A 25,672-nucleotide genomic window follows, 5' to 3' on the forward strand; every position below is an offset into this window, starting at 1 on the left:
ATTGGTTGGTTTCCATGGTGATTTGTATATAGCTAACTAGTACCAATCTAGGTAATTTAGCTAGCTACATAGTGGACACTGATGTTAAACTTCCTGCAGGTACTGCTCTAACAACAGTGGCTACTTCAGTCGAATTGGTGTCCTTATGTATTTTTTGCATGGGGTGTTGTTGTGAAATTGTTCTTAAATTGAATTCGTAGTGGCACAAAAAAAAAGTATAAAATGTCTTAAATGTAACTCAAACCTGCAGATACCCTGTGGGGCGCCTTTAGGGAGGTTTCCTACTGAGATGTCATTGCAGATCGTCCATTGGTTGTTTAAGGGGGAGGGGGTTGCGGTCACTGTGATTGACACATTTTCAGACATTGCTGTGGACTAAAGTTTGTCAGCCCTCAGAAGCCCCATAACAGCCAGGGACCCCAAGCTGTTTCCTGCCTTACCTGTTCACAATCTACTCCTCTACAACATGCATGATAGGAAAATAATACAGTATCATAACTAGACAGTTTACGTGTGCGCATTGAGCCACAAGGGGTGTACATGTTATGTTAATGCTTCTTGTCGTCATTCTCGGTGTTCTGGGGTACATGTTAGATGTTAGAGCTTCGTGTCGTCATTCTCTGTGTTCTGGGGTACATGTTAGATTTTAGAGTTTCGTGTTGTTATTCTCTGTTTACTGGGGTACATGTTATGTTAGAGCTTCGTGTCGTCATTCTCTGTGTTCTGGGGTACATGTTAGATGTTAGAGTTTCGTGTTGTTATTCTCTGTTTACTGGGGTGCATGTTATGTTAGAGCTTCGTGTTGTTATTCTCTGTGTACTGGGGTACATGTTATGTTAGAGCTTTGTGTCGTCATTCTCTGTGTTCTTGGGTACATGTTAGATGTTAGAGCTTCGTGTCATCATTCTCTGTGTACTGGGGTACATGTTAGATGTTAGAGCTTCGTGTCGTCATTCTCTGTGTTTTGGGGTACATGTTACATTAGAGCTTCGTGTCATCATTCTCTGTGTTCTGGGGTACATGTTATGTTAGAGCTTTGTGTCATCATTCTCTGTGTTCTGGGGTATTGTTAGATGTTAGAGCTTCGTGTCGTTATTCTCTGTGTTCTGGGGTACATGTTAGATGTTAGAGTTTTGTGTTGTTATTCTCTGTGTACTGGGGTACATGTTATGTTAGAGCTTTGTGTTGTCATTCTCTGTGTACTGGGGTACATGTTATGTTAGAGCTTCATGTCGTCATTCTCTGTGTTCTGGGGTACATGTTAGATGTTAGAGCTTCGTGTCGTCATTCTCTGTGTTCTGGGGTATTGTTAGATGTTAGAGCTTCGTGTCGTCATTCTCTGTGTTCTGGGGTACATGTTATATTAGAGCTTCGTGTCATCATTCTCTGTGTTCTGGGGTACATGTTATGTTAGAGCTTCGTGTCATCATTCTCTGTGTTCTGGGGTACATGTTAGATGTTAGAGTTTCATGTTGTTATTCTCTGTTTACTGGGGTACATGTTATGTTAGAGCTTTGTGTTGTTATTCTCTGTGTACTGGGGTACATGTTATGTTAGAGCTTCGTGTTGTCATTCTCTGTGTTCTGGGGTACATGTTATGTTAGAGCTTCGTGTCATCATTCTCTGTGTTCTGGGGTACATGTTAAATGTTAGAGTTTCATGTTATTATTCTCTGTTTACTGGGGTACATGTTATGTTAGAGCTTTGTGTTGTTATTCTCTGTGTAATGGGGTACATGTTATGTTTGAGCTTCGTGTTGTCATTCTCTGTGTTCTGGGGTACATGTTATGTTAGAGCTTCGTGTCATCATTCTCTGTGTACTGGGGTACATGTTATGTTAGAGCTTCGTGTCGTCATTCTCTGTGTTCTGGGGTACATGTTATATTAGAGCTTCGTGTCATCATTCTCTGTGTTCTGGGGTACATGTTATGTAAGAACTTCGTGTCATCATTCTCTGTGTTCTGGGGTATTGTTAGATGTTAGAGCTTCGTGTCGTCATTCTCTGTGTTCTGGGGTACATGTTATGTTAGAGCTTCGTGTCGTCATTCTCTGTGTTCTGGGGTACATGTTAGATGTTAGAGCTTTGTGTCGTCATTCTCTGTGTTCTGGGGTATATGTTAGATGTTAGAGCTTCGGGTCGTCTTTCTCTGTGTACTGGGGTACATGTTATATTAGAGCTTTGTGTCATCATTCTCTGTGTTCTGGGGTACATGTTAGATGTTAGAGCTTCGGGTCGTCTTTCTCTGTGTTCTGGGGTACATGTTAGATGTTAGAGCTTTGTGTCGTCATTCTCTGTGTTCTGGGGTATATGTTAGATGTTAGAGCTTCGGGTCGTCTTTCTCTGTGTACTGGGGTACATGTTATATTAGAGCTTTGTGTCATCATTCTCTGTGTTCTGGGGTACATGTTAGATGTTAGAGCTTCGGGTCGTCTTTCTCTGTGTACTGGGGTACATGTTAGGGCCTCGGGTCGTCTTTCCAAGATGGATGAATTGCCTACAGACTGTTGTAACGAAAGAATATGGAAGAGAGTGGAGGACAGTGTTTGAACTGTGTTTCTAATACCCAGGCACAAGGTTTTATGGCACTAACGTTTAGATACTTTATGACTGTTGTCAGTTGCCCGCTCTTACAATTTTCTCCTTTTCCCCCGTTTCTCTCAATCTCTCTCTTACTCTGTGCAACTCTCTCAGCCAACCACGCCGATTAGCAACATAAGACGATTTCTCTGTTGCATTGCTACAGTTAAATTATCCACCAATTCTAAATACACAAATCGCAATGCGGCCCCCTACCAGAGAAAATGAATGAAACAAAGATGCATTGTTGTGCAGCAGGACGATCGACTCCCCCCGTCTGACCATCTGCAGCCGGCCCAGCACAGCAGGGAGCATGGAAACGAGGTCAGGCAGTCTTTTGAAGCAGGGAGAAAAGGCACCATGCAGAGACTAGAATACTCACATGAAAGGCAATCAACAGAAATAGCCAAACACTGTGTTAGTTAAGGCAATGTACGCCGAGGGACAGGGAGGGGAAACAGGAAGTCACATGCTGAATATGGACGCATCTCAAATAGCACCCTATGCCCGGTCTAGGGCACTACTTATTACAGGAGCTGCATAGGGAGGTAATAGGAATTAGGGTGCGGTTTTGGAGGCACCCTCTGTTGACAGGTGGGCATGGGATGGGATCTTCTGGGGTCAGTAGACACGTGTTGGACCAACTGGACTCAAGTCACAGACTAATGATCAATTAACATAAACAGCAAGAAAAACAAATATAGGGAAAATGGTTTAGTGTAGCTGGATGATTAGAAAGAAGACAGGAGGAAGGAAACGTGGAAGACAGGATGAAGGACAGTAGGACGATGTGGAAAACAGAAGACGGACAGGAGGAAGACAGCAGAAAGACTGGAGGAGGTCTGGAGGAAGAGAGAAGAGAGGAGGAAGAAAGGGGGATGACTGGAGGGCAACAGGAAAGAAAACAGGAAGGACAGGTGGACAGAAGGGATGACAGGATGTAGCTGTTTAATGGGAAGAAATAAAAATGAGAGGAAAAAGTTTGAGGCCCATTGAAATGAAAAGCTGATGAAAGAGAGAAAAGTGGAATGGAGAGTGAACTAGAAGGAACTATATAGAAAGGTAGAGAGGGGTAAATGGAGGGAGAGAGGGAGGGATGGAGAGAAGGAAAGAAAGGTGATTGAGAGAGGGATGGAGGGAGATAAAGGACTAATAGAAAAGAGATGGAGAAGAATGGAGAGATGTTTCCGTCGTTGTTGGTGTGTGTTAGTCTGGGCTTTATTGTTGGTGTGTGTTAGTCTGGGCTTTATTGTTGGTGTGTGTTAGACTGGGCTTTATTGTTGGTGTGTGTTAGTCTGGGCTTTATTGTTGGTGTGTGTTAGACTGGGCTTTATTGTTGGTGTGTGTTAGTCTGGGCTTTATTGTTGGTGTGTGTTAGACTGGGCTTTATTGTTGGTGTGTGTTAGACTGGGTTTTATTGTTGGTGTGTGTTAGACTGGGCTTCATTTTTGGTGTGTGTTAGACTGGGCTTCATTGTTGGTGTGTGTTAGTCTGGGCTTTATTGTTGGTGTGTGTTAGACTGGGCTTCGTTTTTGGTGTGTGTTAGTCTGGGCTTTATTGTTGGTGTGTGTTAGTCTGGGCTTTATTGTTGGTGTGTGTTAGTCTGGGCTTTATTGTTGGTGTGTGTTAGACTGGGCTTTATTGTTGGTGTGTGTTAGACTGGGCTTTATTGTTGGTGTGTGTTTGACTGGGTTTTATTGTTGGTGTGTGTTAGTCTGGGCTTCATTTTTGGTGTGTGTTAGACAGGGCTTCGTTTTTGGTGTGTGTTAGACAGGGCTTCATTTTTGGTGTGTGTTAGTCTGGGCTTCATTGTTGGTGTGTGTTAGACAGGGCTTCATTTTTGGTGTGTGTTAGTCTGGGCTTTATTGTTGGTGTGTGTTAGTCTGGGCTTCATTGTTGGTGTGTGTTAGACTGGGCTTTGTTTTTGGTGTATGTTAGTCTGGGCTTCTGGAAGACATGACAGTAACAACGAGGACAAGCTGTTTCCCCAGCTGATAAATATTCCGACACACCGTGTCTGACAGCCCAGTTCGGCCACGCAGGGATAGGCATGGGCAGGCTTGCTGTGTGTGTGTGTGTGTGTGAGGGGGGAGGGGGAGATACATAGAGAGTGTGTGTAGGTGTGTGTGTTCCTGGGTGACAGCCTGTTTGTCTCCTTGGTGCCACAGCAGTGTTCTGAGTTGCTCAGAGACGATCCATACGGCTGGAGACCAACTCAGTCTGTGTAACTACCCCCTCCAAAACCCTCCTCCACCACTCCATCTATCACCTACACCTCTATCTCCTCCACCTCTCCATCTATCACCTACACCTTTGTCTTCCACCACTCCATCTATCACCTACACCTCTATGTCCTCCACCTCTCCATCTATCACCTACACCTCTATGTCCTCCACCTCTCCATCTATCACTTACACCTCTATGTCCTCCACCTCTCCATCTATCACCTACACCTCTATGTCTTCCACCTCTCCATCTATCACTTACACCTCTATGTCCTCCACCTCTCCATCTATCACCTACACCTCTATCTCCTCCACCTCTCCATCTATCACCTACACCTCTATGTCCTCCACCTCTCCATCTATCACCTACACCTCTATGTCCTCCACCACTCCATCTATCACATACACCTTTATCTCCTCCACCTCTCCATCTATCACCTACACCTCTATCTCCTCCACCTCTCCATCTATCACCTACACCTCTATGTCCTCCACCTCTCCATCTATCACCTACACCTCTATGTCCTCCACCTCTCCATCTATCACCTACACCTCTATGTCCTCCACCTCTCCATCTATCACCTACACCTCTATCTCCTCCACCTCTCCATCTATCACCTACACCTCTATGTCCTCCACCTCTCCATCTATCACCTACACCTCTATCTCCTCCACCTCTCCATCTATCACCTACACCTCTTCTATGTGTGTAGGAAGATGGGGAGGAAAAAGGGAAATACTGGAGAAAGAGGAAGAAGAAAGGGGGTTGAGAGGGGAGAGTTGGGGAAGATGGGGGAGGAGAGGAAGAAGACAGGGGAAGAGAGGAGGAAGACGAGGGATAGAGGAAGAATGCAAAGGAAGACAGAGTAGATGGGGGAAGACGAGAAAAGGGAATTTTCTCCTCAGCAGATAGTTCAAGAAGTCTGGCAATTCTTTAAATATATAGATCTATGTAGGTAGAGAGAAACAATCGAGAGAGTGAGAGAGAGACAAGGGGAGAGTAAATGGAGACAGGGAAAGAATGAGTAGCAAGAGGAGAAAGGAGATGTGAAAAGAAAAGAATGAAAGGACAAAGGAGTTTTTAAACAGAGAGCACTAAAGACAGAAAGTGAGCGAATGGAATGACATGTTGCTGTGTGAAATGTGGTGTTAGTCTGTGTTCACTCAGCTGTCATTTATTGTTAATAGCTGTGTGGGTAATTAAGGGATACAGCAGCTGCTGAATACAAGGTGATGGTGATCTGTCAGTCACTGTCACAGCTTTACACTGGACATATCACATACCACCTAGATACCTGCTAACATTCATTAAAAGATATGTTGTCTTCACTAATTCACTTGGCTCTCCTCACTTTAATAATAATATGCAGTATGTACCTTGTCTCGACTGTCTTTAACTATTCATAATTAATTACAATATGCTTTAACTATTAATTAGGACATGCTGGCTGGGGGGTATGCAATGATTGAGCTGTGGTAGTCATTGTATCACCATGTGAAAGTATATTTTTGTTAAGAGTTGCTGTGTAAAATTTTAGATTAACTTGGTGTTATATAGTATAAATAATATGTACACGATCAGCCATAACATTATGACCACTGACCGGTGAAGTGAATAACACTGATAATCTCGTTATTATGGCACCTGTCAGTGGGTGGAATATATTAGACAGCAAGTGATCATTCTGTCCTCAAAGTTGATGTTAGAAGCAGGAAAAATGGGCAGGTGTAAGGATCTGAGTGACTTTGTCAAGGGCCAAATTGTGATGGCTAGACGACTGGATCAGAGCATCTCCAAAACTGCAGCCCTTGTGGGGTGTTCCCAGTCTGCAGTGGTCAGTACCTATCAGAAGTGGTCCAAGGAAGGTAAAGCGGTGAACCGGCAACAGGGTCATGGGCCGCCAAGGCTCATTGATGCACGTGGAGAGCGAGGGCTGGCCCGTGTGGTCCAATCCAACAGACGAGTTACTGTAGCTCAAATTGCTGAACATGTTAATGCTGGTACTGACAGAAAGGTGTCAGAACACACCTTTTATGGGGCTGTGTAGCTGCAGACCAGTCAGGTTGCCCATGCCACTGCCAAAAATGGGTATGTGAGCTTCAGAACTGGACCATGGACCAATGGAAGAAGATGGCCTGGTCTGATTAATCACATTTTCTTTTACATCACATGGATAGCTGGATGCGTGTGCGTTGCTTACCTGGAGAACACATGGCACCAGGATGCACTATGGGAAGAAACCAAGCCGGCGGAGGCTGTTTGATGCTTTGGGCCATGTTCTGTTGGGAAACCTTGGGTCCATCCATTCATGTGGATGTTACTTTGACACGTACCACCTACCTGAGCATTGTTGCTGACCATGTGCACCCTTTTATGGCAACGGTATTCCCTGAAGGCATTGGCCTCTTTCAGCAGGATAATGCGCTCTGCCACAAAGCAAAAACTATTCAGGAATGGTTTGAGGAACACAACAACGAGTTCAAGGTGTTGGCTTGGCCTCCAAATTCTCCTGATCTCAATCCAATCGAGCATCTGTGGGATGAGCTAAAAAACACAGGTCCGATCCATGGAGGCCCCACCTCTCAACTTACAGGACTTTAAGGATGTGCTGCTAATGTCTTGGTACCTGCTACCACAGCACACCTTTAGAGGTCTAGTGGAGTCCATGCCTCGATGGGTCAGGTCTGTTTTGGCTGCAAAAGGGGGACCCACACAATACAAGGCAGGTGGTCATAATGTTATGGCTGATTGGTGTATAGTATGATAGTATTATCATATATAATATAATCATATAGTTTGATATTTAATGACCCTCACTTACCCTTTACTTTCTTCAGTTGCTTCTTCCCTCTTGTTTTGTTACTATTTGTCTCTCTATTGCTCTGGTTTTCTCCCTCTCTCTCTTTCTCACACACCAGTCCCTGCTTCCATTACCTCTGACATGTCTACTCTTCAGCATTGTGGTTAAGTAATGAAAACTCCTCAACATGTCAGTGTGTTTAACAGGGCTGGGTGATTCTGATGCTGGGAAATAATCTCAGGGTTTTAATATTGGAAGGCAACGCCCCGCTGATAACTGATAAACGAATAAGTATTACCTGCTTGCGGCTGTCACTGTGCTTGCAAATCCTTTGGGGCTACGCACTCGCGCACACACCCTCTCTCACACACACACACACACACACACACACACACACAGATTCATTTGGCGTTGTGTTGACTGTTCCCTGTAGGCTGTCTTTCTGAGTGTGTGTGTGTGTTTGGAGCTAACAGCTGTGTCGGTCAATGACATCTCACTGTTATTGTGTCCCAGTGATAAAGTTATAAGTGAAAACAGTACTGTCTACTGACATGTGGTCAACACACACACACACACACTAACAGTCTGGTGGGTGGACTTATACAAATGCATCTTCGTGGGACTCCAACGCCTCTAGCTTTATCGATGACAGCGGGATGCAAAGTGACGCAGATGTATTCGTAGAAGTCATTATCACCATACTGCTCAATCTGTAAAGGGCTCTGATGAAGAAATACCTGCTAATTTGTTTAATTGACCAAGACTGGCTGACAACAGTGGATTTTGTTCACATGTGAGAGGGACCTCTGTGAGAGGTAAGGTCTTTGGCATTGTGATGTGTTTAGGGGATGTTTAAACCACCAAAACATTTTTGGATTAAAGATGCAATCTAGGAATTTTGCGAATTACTAAATAATTTTTGAAACATTATCCCATCAGTTGACTATGAATTTTTAAGTTTGAAAGTGAGAGATTTCGATGACATGGGCACATCACAGTACGCAATTTTCAGGGACCCATTTTGGCTGGACAGTGTCACCTTTACAAGCAGTGGTCAAAGATGAGAATGTATCTTTAAGTTCTCGAGATATTTAGGCTGTTGTTGTTATGGGCCTATTTTACTCTTTTTATATTACAGTGGTTGTATAAAACAAAAACAAATCTAAGAAATCTTGCTTTTCAAATACTCATGAGGCCTCTCTAAAAAGTATGTTCAGTATAAATTACAGCAGACCGACAGTATACATGTTCAAATACTTGCCCTTTTTCTGGCCAAAATACACCTTTGACAACCTGTTAGTGTTTACGTGAATGAGAAAGAGTGTGTGTCTGTTCATTTGTATGAAAGTGAGTGGGCAGACTAGACTGCTTCTCAAAACCCTCCTATTCTCTGAGGCTATCAATGAAAGATTAATGAGAGAAATCGATCTGGTAACATTACAGATGGACAGACAACCTAGAGAGGAGGGGAACCGATGAGGAGGAGGGGAACATGAGAGAGGGATGATGTGTGGATGATAAGAGTATGAGCATGAACATAAAGGATGAGACACCGCAGAGGGTTAATGGTGGAAAGGTAGAGTTGAAAAAAGGGTAGAGGGAGGAGGAGGTAGAGGGAGGAGGAGGTAGAGGGAGGAGGAGGTAGAGGGAGGAGGTAGACGGGGGATGAAGAGGAGGAGGTAGACGGGGGATGAAGAGGAGGAGGTAGAGGAGGAGGTAGAGGAAGAGGTAGAGGGGGGGATGAAGAGGAGGAGGTAGAGGGGGGATGAAGAGGAGGAGGTAGAGGGGGGGATGAAGAGGAGGAGGTAGAGGGAGGAGGAGGTAGAGGGGGGGATGAAGAGGAGGAGGTAGACGGGGGATGAAGAGGAGGAGGTAGAGGAGGAGGTTGAGGAAGAGGTAGAGGGGGGGATGAAGAGGAGGAGGTAGAGGGGGGGATGAAGAGGAGGAGGTAGACGGGGGATGAAGAGCTTGGCAGTTTTCTTCATCTCACTGTTCCAGTAATGCTGAAGTGGTTTGAGATAATGTCTCTGGGCAGAAACTGGCTGGTCAGCAGGTATATCTAGTGTAGTCAGAGAAATGCATTAGCCACACTCAAACACACACCAAACAAATGCAAACATATATACAGCCTGTGTGCAGCCAGAGGAGTGTGTAAGCTATATACAGTACTGAGTACATTCTTCAACATGAATAAGTATGTACCACAATGTCAGAATGACACAGACACTTCTGTTTTACATATCTCACTCTTTGTCGTTGATAAAACTTGACATTCTTTGCGTTCTGAAGAGTATGTCGGTATAAAGCATTCACATGTTGCGTTGAAGGGGGACACATGTTCTGATGAGACAATCTTCACAAAATATTTTGAAAAACCTCAGCTGTGTGAGCTAGAAGAAGGGTTACCTGAATGTGTCTTCTTAATTCATTTCCCATGATGCACGTAAGCTTTAGGGGAGGGGTTTGGTCTTGTCAATGTGTATAAAAGCATGACAATAGAAACATGATCATAAATGGGTCGAGAATGTTTTATTTTATTTTAAATCCCTCTCAGATATGAGAGACACTTCCACACCTTGGTCATATATGATCATATTTTCATGACGGCCAGTGTTGGGAAATGGAAACACACACTGGTATCTGCTTCACTGCTGGTTTGTCCGTTTGTTTGGCATTGCAACATTAAACCATCAGTACTGGATGTCTAAAACATGAATTACTACAACAGAAACACATTGAAGCCACGTATCAAAGATCATCTTATGAAAAGTCCCAGTCTCCCAATGTGTGGTCAAGTTCGCTGAGACTTTCTGCAGATTTTGGAGTGGGACATCACCTTTGTTCTACTTGTTGTGGGTGGGCACTCATCTGCCTAAATCTATACATTTTAGGTATTTACTGAAGCTCTGTTTAACAATTTGGTAACAACACTGGGAAAATGTTTGCTAAATTGAGGTTTTTGCTAATGATCATCAAACCATTTTGCTAGCATTTTCTTTCAAGCTAACGTTCTGTTTGGCATCCCTGAAGTATTGCAATAATCAGTACCAGCGACTGTTCCACGTTGCCCCACTGGCCCAGCACATTTTCCAATAATTATCCACAATTGGAATAATAAGGGTCATCTTGAACAATGAGGAAACAATGAACAAAGCCTGGTGGGAGATATTGCTAATTTGATTGGATTTGTCAACAGGAAAACAATGTATTTATTGGTTAACTGTGGGGGACAGAGGAACAGACACATTGTGGTGCAGAGAGAAAAATATGCCCTTTTATATTATGGGTGTTTGTTATGTCTATCCGAAGTGTGTGTTCCTGTGTATTTTCCTGTGTCTTTGTGTGTCTAAGTTTCTAAATTTAATTGAGCTATTTCCATCCACCATCATTACTGCTGTTCTTAGGTGTCCCAGTCTCTTTAATGTGGTCGACTGCTCTCTGGCAAGGCAGCACTTTAGTATTCTGGGACTCTGTCTGGTAGGCAGAATAATCCCAACAGAACACTAGACAGGCTTTAACTAAGTGTTCTTTAGTTCCAAATGTCTGGTACCCAGAATAATCCCAAAAGAACACAAGATAGGCTTTAACTGTTTAAGCTGTAAGTGTTCTTTAGTTCTAAATGTTCTTGAGTGGAATTCTTCATATGTTCTACGATCAGAGACTAATTGAAGGAGTCAGAAGGAGTTGTTGATTTAGTTTTTTCCTTTTATCCTGAAGGGATACATTGATTGCAATCATAATAGAAAATGCAGGGATTTTACAAAACAATATGCCTTCACTTAAAATCCTTTTATATGCTTATGAAGACAGAGTAATAGATATAGATTACACACACTCATGGATCCATGCACACACAATTCCCAGTCACACACACACGTGTACAGTGGGGAGAACAAGTATTTGATACACTATTTGATATTTGATAAACAAAAATCCAGAAAATCACATTGTATGATTTTTAAATAATTAATTTGCATTTTATTCCATGACATAAGTATTTGATCACCTACCAACCAGTAAGAATTTCAGCTCTCACAGACATGTTAGTTTTTCTTTAAGAAGCCCTCCTGTTCTCCACTCATTACCTATATTAACTGCACCTGTTTGAACTCGTTACCTGTATAAAAGACACCTGTCCACACACTCAATCAAACAGACTCCAACCTCTCCACAATGGCCAAGACCAGAGAGCTGTGTAAGGACATCAGGGATAGAATTGTAGACCTGCACAAGACTGGGATGGGCTCCAGGACAATAGGCAAGCAGCTTGGTGGGAAGGCCACAACTTTTGGCGCAATTATTAGAAAATGGAAGAAGTTAAAGATGACGGTCAATCTCCCTCGGTCTGGGGCTCCATGCAAGATCTCACCTCGTGGGGCATCAATGATCATGAGGAAGGTGAGGGATCAGCCCAGAACTAAATGGCAGGACCTGGTCAATGACCTGAAGAGAGCTGGGACCACAGTCTCAAAGAAAACCATTAGTAACACACTACGCCTTCATGGATTAAAATCCTGCAGCGCACGCAAGGTCCCCCTGCTCAAGCCAGCGCATGTCCAGGCACGTCTGAAGTTTGCCAATGACCAAACTTGGATGATCCAGAGGAAGAATGGGAGAAGGTCAAGTGGTCTGATGAGACAAAAATAGAGCTTTTTGGTCTAAACTCCACTCGCCGTGTTTGGAGGAAGAAGAAGGATGAGTACAACCCCAAGAACACCATCCCAACCATGAAGCATGGAGGTGGAAACATAATTCTTTGGGGATGCTTTTCTGCAAAGGGGACAGGACGACTGCACCATATTGAGGGGAGGATGGATGGGGCCATGTATCGCGAGATCTTGGCCAACAACCCCTCAGTAAGAGCATTGAAGATCGTGGCTGGGTCTTCCAGTATGACAACGACCCGAAACACACAGCCAGGGCAACTAAGGAGTGGCTCCATAAGAAGCATCTCAAGGTCCTGGAGTGGCCTAGCCAGTCTCCAGACCTGAACCCAATAGAACATCTTTGGAGGGAGCTGAAAGTCCGTATTGCCCAGTGACAGCCCTGAAACCTGAAGGACCTGGAGAAGGTCTGTATGGAGGAGTGGGCCAAAATCCCTGCTGCAGTGTGTGCAAACCTGGTCAAGAACTACAGGAAACGTATGATCTCTGTAATTGCAAACAAAGGTTTCTGTAACAAATATTAAGTTGTGCTCTTCTGATGTATCAAATACTTATGTCATGCAATAAAATGGAAATTAATTACCTGCTAAATCAGCAGTGTATCAAATACTTGTTCTCCTCAGTGTACAAAAAGACACAAATATATAAACAAATGCATTAAAACACTTTCTACTGTTCCTGTTTGAGTCCGCAGCCATGACTCTCCCTTCAAGGGATACATTGGTAGAATCATAGCAGAACAATTTTCTTTCATGTAGATTCTACAACCATTTTATATGCATCTTTATGAGGAATTTGTATAGATTACAACCCCCCGCACACACAGACTGACACACACGCAGACTGACACACTCAGACTGACACACAAACACATAGACAGACAGACACACACACACACACACAGACAGACAGACACACACACAGACAGACAGACACACACACAGACAGACCGACACACACACACAGACAGACACACACACAGACACAGACTGACACACAGACCGACACAGAGAAATTCCTCTGTTCGAGTTTGAGTTCCCAGCCATGATTTTCCAAATCATCCGTTAATTTAATTCAGAATTAAATCAAGAGAACCATCCTGACAGCCTCTCTCTCAGCAGCAGTATGTAGGCCAAAGCCAGGGGCTGTTATTTGACAATAAACCCAAGAGGAGCAGCACAGAGAGGGGGCTTTGATTTCAGTAATCCCCCCTTGTCTGGGTGAGAGTGCCATTTCTCTCCCTCTCTTTCTCCCTCTCTCTCTTGATCTTTTGCTTTCCCTACTCTTTCTCTCTCAGGCTTACTTTCTGTTTCTTTCTCTCTTGTGCATTTCTTGTTTTACACTCTGTTTGCTACTCTATTTGCTAATTCTCCATTCTCCCTCTCCTTTTCTCTCTCCTCCCCTCAGTTATCCATTTCCTTTTCACTCTCTTTCCCCTTCATCTACCTCCTTTCTCTCTCTTCTCTCTCCTATTTTTTTTCTTTCTTTCCTCACTTTTTTTTCTCCCACTCCCTCAATTTCCTCTCCCTGTTCTCTCTATCTGTCCCTCTGAACTCATCATCTTGAGTTGTATATACAATGATATTGAAGTGTCATTACGCTGTTAAGAGTATTTTCAGTCATACTCGTCAGTATGTTAAAAACAGCTGAAGCCTGAATCTGTCCTCGAAGCACACCAGCCAAACAGAATGCATGTTGGGATGATAATCTAAATATTAATGTTGCTTAGTTTTTTGGTTATGATTCTGATCCATCATACTTGTAGCTAGCTAGCTAGACCAGCATTTAAGCACAACTTCCATTGAAAATAGAAACATGAAAACACAACATATTTCCATCATCATAAAACAAGCACAAGTAGCTAGACAATCTGTTATGTTACTAGCTAGTTACCCACTTAGTAATTCATGTTTATACCAGCTTGCCTTTGGCACCGTCAGTGGCAACTTAAGTGTTGGAACTGCATCAGGCTGCTCCAGGATCTTTGCACACCATTTGTTTTTCCATCACTTTCTGAAAACCGTTGTCTGCAAAAGGGTACTTTACAAATGAGAGTTAGTGGTCACAGGGTCTCTGAGCACGTTTTCACCTGCTCTGTTACTTGACTCGAAAGGAGCGGCACATCGTTTGGGGAATTGCTGACAATACAAAGCTAAAACTTTCACCATCTCGTCATTCATCTCAAAGTGATGGAAAATGACAAATAATCCGCTAATCTGATTAGAAGCTTGCTGAATCTGGGAATGACAGATAATAGGCTATACACATTCAAATTAGGTTGGGAAATAATGTAAAAGACATATCATTGGATGTATTATAATGAGATGACATGATGTCAGGTCTTCCAAACAAAATCCAAACCCAGTGATTCAGACTCCAGTCAGGTGATCATATTTTCAGATAAGACGCTACAGTGTAGATATTAGGGGTCTTACGGTACGCAAAAGTCATGGTTCGGTACGTACCAGAAATGTATGTCACGGTTTGGTGCGATTTCGGTACAGTGGAAAAAGACATGCCAAACACAACACTTCTTTTAATTTGTTATGAAGTTATTTGCCACTTATTTGCCACTAGTCAAAGCTGGCCTAGGTAGGATCTTTCAGAAAAATAACAATTATATCATTTTGCAGTTACTCACCGGTCAGAAAGTTGTTCCGCACCAATGCCTGATAGTGAAGTTCCGAATAACAATATGAAAAATATAATTACTTTTTCCAAAGAAAAAGCACTAACTCAGAGTTCAATGTTATTGTTAGCCTTGATAGCGTTAGCTTAGGGTTCCTGGTTGCTAGCTGTAGAGAGCTAGTCTAAGTCTTCTTTTGATTCTTTGCAGTTATCGTAGTGTATGCTGAAGTAGACAAGGGAGGAAATGGCAGTTTGTCATCCTGGTCTCTAGCTGATGTAATATTTTCTTACAGTAAGTGAACTTCGCTCCTGTACTTATGCTATATATACAGTTGTGCTCATAAGTTTGCATACCCTGGCAGAAATTGTGAAATTTTGGCATAGATTTTGAGAATATTACTGATCTTGCAGAAAAAAATATTTTATTTAAGCATAGTGATCATATGAAGCCATTTATTATTACATAGTTGTTTGTATCCTTTTTAAATCGTAATGATAAAAGAAATCACCCAAATGGCCCTGATCAAAAGTTTACATATGTTTGGCCTTGTTACAGACACACACAGGTGAAAATGGCAATTAAATGTGCATTTTCCACACCTTTTTAAATTGCAATTAGCATCTGTGTATACATATTCAATGAGTTTGTTAGCTCTCACGTGGATGCACTGAGCAGGCTAGATACTGAGCCATGGGGAGCGGAACAGGACTGTCAAAAGACCTGCATACAAGGTAATGGAACTTCATACAGATGTAAAAGGATGTAAAAAGATATCCAAAGCCTTGCAAATCCCAGTCAGTACTGTTATGTCTTGATACGAAGCCAAGGTCAGGTAGACCAATAAAGTTTTCAGCTAAAACTGCCAGAATAATTGTTTGGGATACAAAGAAAAACCCACAGGTAACCTCAGGAGAAATACAGGCTGCTCTGGAAAAATACGGTGTGATTGTTTCAAGGAGCACAATACGACGATACCTAAACAAAAATGAAATGCATGGTCGAGTTGCAAGAAAGAAGCCTTTACTGCGCCAATGCCACAAAAAAGTCTGGTTACAATATCACCGACAACACATTGACACGCCTCACAGCTTTTAGCACACTAATTTGGAGTGACAGGACCAAAATCGAGCTTTGTGATCACAACCATAAGCACCATGTTTTGGAGAGGGGTCAACAAAGCCTATAGTGAACAAAATACCATCCCCACTGTGAAGTATGGTGGTGGCTCACTGATGTTTTGGGGGTCTGTGAGCTCTAAAGGCACAGGGAATCTAGTGAAAATTGATGGCAAGATGAATGCAGCATGTAATCAGAAAATACTGGCAGACAATTTGCATTCTTCTGCACGAAATCTGCGCATGGGACATTCTTTGACTTTCCAGCACGACAATAACCCTATGCACAACCTCCAGTGGTTACAGCAGAAGAAGTTGAAGGTTCTGGAGTGACCATCAGTCTCCTGACCTTAATGTCATTGAGTCACTCTGGGGAGATCTCAAACATGTGGTTCATGCAAGATGACCAAAGACTTTGCTGACCTCCAGGCATTTTGCCAAGATGAATGGGCAGCTATACCACCTGCAAGAAATCAGGGCCTCATAGAAAATGATTGCAAAAGACTGCACGCTGTCATTGATGCTAAAGGGGGAAATACACAATATTAAGAACTATGGGTATGCAGACTTTTGAACAGGGGTCAGTTCATTTCTTTCTTTGTTGCCATATTTTGTTTTATAATTGTGCCATTCTGTTATGACCTACAGTTGAATGTGAATCCCTTAAGAAATAAAATAAATGTGTTTTGCCAGCTCACTCATGTTTACATATTACATATGTTACATATTACCAATTCTCCAAGGGTATGCAAACGTTTGAGCACAACTGTATCATCCAGGTTAAATGTGCATTCACAAAATAAACCAAGGAGGAAAGGCCACCTTGCAGAAGGTGATTGGCTGGAACAGAATTCTCTGAAAAGTAGCGGCGTGCTCCAAAACCTATAAATTGACATTTCACTGGTACTGAACTTTCAGTGTTGCTAAAGAACTCTTAGAGGGCCTCATCGGCTTTCACAACATGTTTATAGGGGACCAAACGTGTTTTTTTTGTTTGGTTTTTTTGCTGAGCAAATCCTACCTAGTGCAGCTTTAACTGGAAATAGGTAATTTTCCCGAAAGGGAGACCTGAAGGATATGGGAGGTCCTCAAGCTCTGGCTTGTTGTTTGTGTTCTCCATATTTATTTACGGGGCTGCGTTACATGTTCTAGGTTACTTCAGTTGCTAAGTTACAGCTCCAAGACTTGTCTCCGGGGGGAAACTCTTGAGTTTAGAATGTTACTTTTGCACACAAAAAAGTAGCGTGTGATTAATACTAGACTATATTCATTCAAATCACAATGTGTACTGAACTGAACGTCCAGTACCGAACAGCATGGATATGTGTACCATCACTCCCGTAGTAAATATTGATTCTTGTTAAGTCTTGTTACACGTGCGTTAATTCAAATTATGAATACATTCTGTGAAAATGCTAATTTGCTGTGCAAATATCCTTTAAATCATTAAACCAATATTATTTTAAGTAAACATTACACATATAAAGTTAGTCTTTATTGAATGGACAGAGACATTTGAACAATGGAACAATGTGGAAATACATTGTGTACATTTTAGATGAAAATTTATAAACAGAAAAATATTGTTTACATTATTTTGCATAATATTGGTTGCATTTGTATTGGTTTGTTCTTATTTTGTTGGTTGGGTCTAGATGTATTGGTTGGGTCTAACGGCATTGCTTTGTTATGGAATATTTGAGAATTGGTGGTTGGGAAATTAAAAAGCTCCTTTTCTGGGCTTGGATCATTAGTGGAAGTAGTTCTGGCCCTTTTCTGGGTTTGGGTCATTAGTGGATGCAGTTCTGGCCCTTTTCTGGGTTTGGTTCATTAGTGGATGCAGTTCTGGCCCTTTTCTGGGTTTGGGTCATTAGTGGATGCAGTTCTGGCCCTTTTCTGGGTTTGGGTCGTTAGTGGATGCAGTTCTGGCCCTTTTCTGGGTTTGGATCGTTAGTGGATGCAGTTCTGGCCCTTTCCTGGATTTGGGAACATTAGTGGATGCAGTTCTGGCCCTTTTCTGGGTTTGGGTCATTAGTGGATGCAGTTCTGACTCTAGGCTTTTGTACTGCTGACGCCTGCAGAATGAAGCATCATCAACCATCAGCATGACAGGTGATTGTTTTCCTCAGTCTCTCCATCTCGTTCTCCATCTCTTTCTCCTCTCTCTATTTATCTACAGATCTGTTCCATTCACCTCTGTCACCATGAAACCCTCAGAGTCCAGTTCCTACACCAGTGACTCCTCCCTCAACCCACTGCAGATCCAACAGGTCTGTGGAAGGTGCTGTAAACATGAGTTCCACTATGTCCTCCAACACCTTGAAATCCCGAAGATGCATGCAGTGATACTTTTCTATATTTAATCCCCGCCTTTAACATCATCATACTAGAAATACCATAAGATAAACTCTCCTAGCTGAACATGTCCAGCTTCTACTGTCAGTGGATCACTGACTCCCTGATCAACATGACAAATGAAGATGAATATGTCAGACTGTCTGGGTTGTTACAAGGCTAAGAGGCTTCACCGTCCTCCATTAGCTATATCCCCATGTACATTTCTCCCACGATGCACCTGGCTTGCAGCTGAGGTCTGAAGGCGGGATTGTTGCAGACCCCTTCCACCACTGGTTAGCCGTACTGCTCAGGGAGGCTGAGGGCGGATCTAGACAGGACAGGATCACTCCCCCCGCTGTGACTCAACATCAGGCTAACAAGACTCACATCAAGCCTCCAGACTTGTAACTGATGACTAAACAGAATGTGTTGGTTTATGTGAATGTTCTTAATGATTTGATTCTGATTCTCAAAGTCCATCTGTCTCTCTCTCCATCTTTATTATTTTCTATCTCTTGACTCACATAATCAATTTCAATTCATATGTGCTTTTTTGACAGTTTCTGAAAGAACTAGATGTTGAATGTCGGGCTGGATATTTATCGTCTTGGTATCACCTCAGGTCTCTAAAGCCCTCTTCTACCCTCAGGTCTCTCATACCCTCTCCTAACCTCAGGTCTCTCCTAACCTCAGGTCTCTCCTACCCTCAGGTCTCTCCTACCCTCTCCTACCCTCAGGTCTCTCCTACCCTCAGGTCTCTCCTACCCTCAGGTCTCTCCTACCCTCTCCTACCCTCAGGTCTCTCCTACCCTCAGGTCTCTCATACCCTCTCCTAACCTCAGGTCTCTCCTACCCTCAGGTCTCTCCTACCCTCAGGTCTCTCCTACCCTCTCCTACCCTCAGGTCTCTCCTACCCTCAGGTCTCTCATACCCTCTACTAACCTCAGGTCTCTCCTACCCTCAGGTCTCTCATACCCTCTCCTAACCTCAGGTCTCACCTACCCTCAGGTCTCTCCTACCCTCAGGTCTCTCCTACTTTCTCTTACCCTCAGGTCTCTCCTACCCTCAGGTCTCTCCTACTTTCTCTTACCCTCAGGTCTCTCCTACCCTCTACTCTTTCCATGCTTCAGTGAATCTCAGTCCTTTGTCATTACTTTCTGGAGAGGAGAGAGGGAGGTATGGTTGAGGCACAGCAGTAAGTGATTGTGGGCTGCAAGGATGAAGGGATGGATGAAACGATGAATTAATTTAAAGAGTGAGGGATGCATGGAGGAAGGGAGTCCCTAGGACATGTACAGGGATACATTGAAGGATGAAAAAGTGTGTGAGTGAGCGTATGAGGTGCTTTCATGTTTCTCAGACTCTTCTGGAGTCAGGGATGATGATGTATGCCTGCTCTCCTCTGGAGTCAGGGATGATGATGTATGCCTGCTCTCCTCTGGAGTCAGGGATGATGATGTATGCCTGCTCTCCTCTGGAGTCAGGGATGATGATGTATGCCTGCTCTCTTCTGGAGTCAGGGATGATGATGTATGCCTGCTCTCTTCTGGAGTCAGGGATGATGATGTATGCCTGCTCTCTTCTGGAGTCAGGGATGATGATGTATGCCTGCTCTCTTCTGGAGTCAGGGATGATGATGTATGCCTGCTCTCTTCTGGAGTCAGGGATGATGATATATGCCTGGCCTCTTCTGGAGTCAGGGATGATGATATATGCCTGCTCTCTTCTGGAGTCAGGGATGATGATATATGCCTGCTCTCTTCTGGAGTCAGGGATGATGATATATGCATGCTTTCTTCTGGAGTCAGGGATGATGTATGCCTGCTCTCTTCTGGAGCATCGAGGACCTCCATGTGTGTATGAGAGACTAACCTTTCTTCTATCTGACAGCAATGCTGTGTGTGTGTGTGTGTGTGTGTGTGTGTGGTTGCTTGTAGTTTGAAGTTAAACTGTGCATGAGAGTTGTGTCAAGGTGAACAGGACACGGCTCTTATCAGCTGCAGCTCAAACACATCTGTCAGATTGAATTGGAGGAAGGAGGAAGAGGTAGTGAATGTGGGAGGGAGGAAGAGGAACAGAACGGGCTGGAGAGAATTAAACAGGTAGAAAGATACAAAACAATAAGCAAGGAAGGAGGTGAAATACTTGCAGCACAACGGCAACAAGAGAAGTGAAAAAAGTGTTGAAGCTGAAGAAGGAGAGGGAAGGAGAGTGAGAGTTAGTGAAAAAAAAAGACAGTGAATGATAGACTGAGAGAAAATAAATGGTTTTGTATTGAGTCACTTCAGTGTGTGCAAGGCCAGTAGATTAATGACATTCAATGTGGAGTAAAACACAGTCTGTCTTCAGCACTGACTGCACTCTCCTACTGGGTTCTATTGGGTTCTACTGGATTCTACTGTGTCTCTTCTGTCATTTAGTCTCTGTTTTTGTTTATGCTGTTTTGTAATGTGTTTCTATTATCGTATTTTTCTTTGTTTCTATTGTCTTGTTTTTTGTGATTTTGTCATCTGTTTATACTTTTTTAACTTATTTTCATTGAATTATGTAATTAATTTTGTTTTGTTTTTCTACTACTCTTGCATTATACAATTCCCATTCATGAGTACACTTTTACATTGGCATGAGTGTGTATGTGTGTGTGGGTGTGTGTACAGATTTGAGTGATGATGTGTATTGTCATGTATAGACATGAAGAGGTGATGATCATGAGCTGATATTGACACAGATCAACGATAAGGTCAGAGCACAAGCAGCTTCTCCCTGTGGAAATTCTCATACAATCTCCTTCTCCTCCCTCCCTCCCTCCCTCCCTCCCTCTGTTTCATTTTCTCTCAGGTGTGAAGAAAACATTATATGCTGATTGTTTGACAAACAGGGAGAAACAATAGACACAGTCATTGAACAACTGTCAAGACCAAGGCATTCTGGGACATCTTTCCATAACAAGGTATTCCAGGACAACTGCTATCTGTGTGTACACCAAGGTTGCCTACACCTACAACGCCTACACACATACAGAATACACACACACACATTCATTACTTAAAATACATACTTACAGCTGAAGTATTAAACTTTCAAGAACCGGAAGTACTTCTGCAGTATTTTACCAGAACTCCTGCCTGTCACTGGTGTGACATCAGTTCACTCTTAAAGCCCCACACATTATCTATTCACTTTATTCAGTTCATCTGAAAATATGCCTTCATCTGACCAGGTGAGTTGACATGCCATTCTTTTAATTGTATACTAAAATGAATTAAAGTAAATGTAGCTGGTGTAACATAAATATGGAAACATGAGAAAAACTAGCTACTAGTCTAACCTCGCTCTGATAATTTTTTCCAAATACAGTACTACAGTACTAGCTAGGCTGGTAAACAAAGCAAACAGCATGTACAGACGGCTACATAATTACCTTGGCAACTTGCCTCTTCAACCACAGAAAGTTAGCTAGTTAACCCAATTGACCAATAGATTTAACCAGGTTATAATTTGTAGCCAATTACTAACAACAGTGTGACGTTATTCTAGGCAGCTAACATTGTCCTGGCTGACATGTTGATGTTAATAGAAACAGGTAGTAGTAGCAAAACTTGCGAACAATGTCTGCTGGATAGATGTACATTCAGTAACTATAGCCATCTCTGCTCGGTCTGTATAGCTAGCCACATTAACACCAATAGGGCAAATACTAACAACAGTGTGAGGTTAGCTAGGTAGCGTTTAGCTAACTTACTTATTTAACAGAAGAATTGCCACATCAGCATCAAAGATTAGTTTTGCTCCATGAGTTCCATCCATTGTGGATAGGCAGCTGCACCAATGTTCACTCGAACTCGAACGTCTTTCTGCCTCTCTTTTAGCATATTTGCTTTCTTTTGGTCTGAACCGTACTTTCTGTACCCATCACATTCTGAACTTTTTTATAAAATTGGCTAGTGTCTCTTGCTGCTTGAGCCACAAAATGAGAGTTGTCACTTCCCTATTTTCTTCAGCCTCAGCTCTTTGTTTAATACATCAAATCACTTCCTGTGCGCAGGAAAACATTTCCTGCCACTGCGAGAGCCAAACACTTTTTCCCCTTAGGAGCAGTACATGGTATACAGAGGTTTTTCAGATGCAGGCCTGGTACCATCTGATATGGTAGGAATTCATCCACCATCCAGATTAATAGAATAGCATTGTGTTAATGCAGAAAACTGACGTACATCAGCTTTAAATCGGCAATTTGATGTAACATTTGCAAATTGCACAAGGACATGCCCTTATATAGGCCTGCAATCTGAAGGTGAGATATGCTGCCAGGTCTCCTGTCAGATCCCCTGTCTGTCAGATCCCCTGTCTGTCAGATCCCCAGTCTGTCAGATCCCCAGTCTGTCAGATCCCCTGTCTGTCAGATCCCCTGTCTGTCAGATCCCCTGTCTGTCAGATCCCCAGTCTGTCAGATCCCCTGTCTGTCAGATCCCCAGTCTGTCAGATCCCCAGTCTGTCAGATCCCCAGTCTGTCAGATCTCCTGTCTGTCAGATCTCCTGTCAGATAATCCTAACACTGAGACACTGAGTGTTTATCTTCCACAACTGTAACAGTACAGCTCTTAAAATGCTGCATTATTGTGTGATTGTGTGGGACCAGACACCTCCCAGTTGAGTCCCAGCAAGACGAAAAGTATAGTTTATTGTTGGGGGTTAGGTTTAGTATTCACCATACAGTTAAGGTTGGTGTTAGAGTAGGGGGTTAGGTTTAGTATTCACCATACAGTTAAGGTTGGTGTTAGAGTAGGGGGTTAGGTTTAGTATTCACCATACAGTTAAGGTTGGTGTTAGAGTAGGGGGTTAGGTTTAGTATTCACCATACAGTTAAGGTTGGTGTTAGAGTAGGGGGTTAGGTTTAGTATTCACCATACAGTTAAGGTTGGTGTTAGAGTAGGGGGTTAGGTTTAGTATTCACCATGCAGTTAATGTTGGTGTGAGAGTAGGGGTTAGGTTTAGTATTCACCATACAGTTAAGGTTGGTGTTAGAGTAGGGGGTTAGGTTTAGTATTCACCATACAGTTAAGGTTGGTGTTAGAGTAGGGGGTTAGGTTTAGTATTCACCATACAGTTAAGGTTGGTGTTAGAGTAGGGGGTTAGGTTTAGTATTCACCATACAGTTAAGGTTGGTGTTAGAGTAGGGGGTTAGGTTTAGTATTCACCATACAGTTAAGGTTGGTGTTAGAGTAGGGGGTTAGGTTTAGTATTCACCATACAGTTAAGGTTGGTGTTAGAGTAGGGGGTTAGGTTTAGTATTCACCATACAGTTAAGGTTGGTGTTAGAGTAGGGGGTTAGGTTTAGTATTCACCATACAGTTAAGGTTGGTGTTAGAGTAGGGGTTAGGTTTAGTATTCACCATACAGTTAAGGTTGGTGTTAGAGTAGGGGGTTAGGTTTAGTATTCACCATACAGTTAAGGTTGGTGTTAGAGTAGGGGGTTAGGTTTAGTATTCACCATACAGTTAAGGTTGGTGTTAGAGTAGGGGGTGAGGTTTAGTATTCACCATACAGTTAAGGTTGGTGTTAGAGTAGGGGGTTAGGTTTAGTATTCACCATACAGTTAAGGTTGGTGTTAGAGTAGGGGGTTAGGTTTAGTATTCACCATACAGTTAAGGTTGGTGTTAGAGTAGGGGTTAGGTTTAGTATTCACCATACAGTTAAGGTTGGTGTTAGAGTAGGGGGTTAGGTTTAGTATTCACCATACAGTTAAGGTTGGTGTTAGAGTAGGGGGTTAGGTTTAGTATTCACCATACAGTTAAGGTTGGTGTTAGAGTAGGGGTTAGGTTTAGTATTCACCATACAGTTAAGGTTGGTGTTTAGTGTAGGGGGTTAGGTTTAGTATTCACCATACAGTTAAGGTTGGTGTTAGAGTAGGGGGTTAGGTTTAGTATTCACCATACAGTTAAGGTTGGTGTTAGAGTAGGGGGTTAGGTTTAGTATTCACCATACAGTTAAGGTTGGTGTTAGAGTAGGGGGTTAGGTTTAGTATTCACCATACAGTTAATGTTGGTGTTAGAGTAGGGGGTTAGGTTTAGTATTCACCATACAGTTAAGGTTGGTGTTAGAGTAGGGGGTTAGGTTTAGTATTCACCATACACTTAAGATTGGTGTTAGAGTTAGTTTTAGATTCATGCTTTAGGGTTACAGTTATGGGTTAGAGTTTGGGGTTAGGGTTATGTTTAAGGGAAGGCCAGGTGTGCAGTCCTCTTGGTCAATAACAACTTGTCTCTGCTTGTTCTTTTTAATGGTGAAGTATTATCACTGTTCTCTTTCTGAATTTGAATTGGAAGGGGTAGTTAAAAGTTAAGCATGTTGAGGCTATACACCTTGTTATCAGTAAAGATGATTGGAAATAGATTTTTTACCTTACAGAAATATGATTGCATGAGATGCTTTTTGTGGGAATTGTAATACCTCCATACTTCTGTCTTTCTCACAGCGCAGTAAACAAACCTCTGAATCGGGCAGAATTGCTACAACTTGGTAATTTATCTTTATTAATGCTGATGCTAGCAGTGAGCTAGGTAACACAACTAGCACAGGTCTCCAGAGGATCTCCAGAGCCTAGAGGGTTTCTGAGAGGATTAGTAGCCCAGCCAGGCACCTCTTTGTATGGGTAGAGCTGACAGTAGAGGCCCTGTAAGGTCTAAATTTAACCCCATCACAAAACATATCTGGTACCTTGATAAACCTCATTGAACTCGAAAGGTTCCACTAGTTTGGCGAATTTCAGAAACCCTAAAGCTTCACTTAGATGCTAAACATGTTTTTAAATTCTAAGAGTCTAGGCTACTTTCCTACATTTCCTGCTCCATTCCCTCCCTATCGTAGCAAATCATAGCGTAGCAATATTAGCATTCTGGAACAGCTGCAGGACTTGGCCGATCCACATCATGCTTGAATGGTTGTCACCGTGGGTTGCCACGCCAACCTCATGTCAAAGGGGCACAAGTGCTAGGGGCCCCCCAACGATGGCTATCCCACCCCCAGCAGGGGGACCCACACTCGCCCACTCACAAGCCCAATGAGGAGGCCTTTTCCCAGGGTATGCAGTGCAGGGACTTTCCCTCACTGGATGAGGAGCCATGGGGGATCCTGGCTTTGCCCAGAGGGGCATTAGATGCAGCAGGTCCAGGACAAATTGGAAACAGAAGGCTCATCCCCACCCACACACACACACACAATTCCCAGGCCCTCCAACAATAGCGAAGGGAGATGTAGAGATTTTACTTGCAGTTTGGTAGGCTGTGAAGGTATAGACTGAATTAAAGGCTGTGAAGGTAGAGA

The 25,672-nt window shown here is 42.9% G+C and overlaps 1 protein-coding gene across 5 annotated transcripts in view; it reads left to right on the forward strand.

Moving 5' to 3' along the window:
* The window catches only part of rbfox3a (RNA binding fox-1 homolog 3a), a 546,865-nt gene that overhangs the window by 80,812 nt on the left and 440,381 nt on the right, over positions 1-25,672 (forward strand). For 4 of the 5 annotated variants that reach the window (XM_029120435.2, XM_029120430.1, XM_029120433.1 and 1 more), the window contains exon 2: positions 21,188-21,299. The gene's annotated coding sequence lies outside the window, so the exon portion shown is untranslated. Of the gene's footprint in view, positions 1-18,191; positions 18,283-21,187; positions 21,300-25,672 lie in introns of all 5 variants that reach the window. The other variant, XM_029120431.1, reaches the window with a different exon arrangement.

This window comes from Esox lucius, chromosome 6, assembly GCF_011004845.1.
Source record: "Esox lucius isolate fEsoLuc1 chromosome 6, fEsoLuc1.pri, whole genome shotgun sequence".
Taxonomy (NCBI): Eukaryota; Metazoa; Chordata; class Actinopteri; order Esociformes; family Esocidae; genus Esox; species Esox lucius.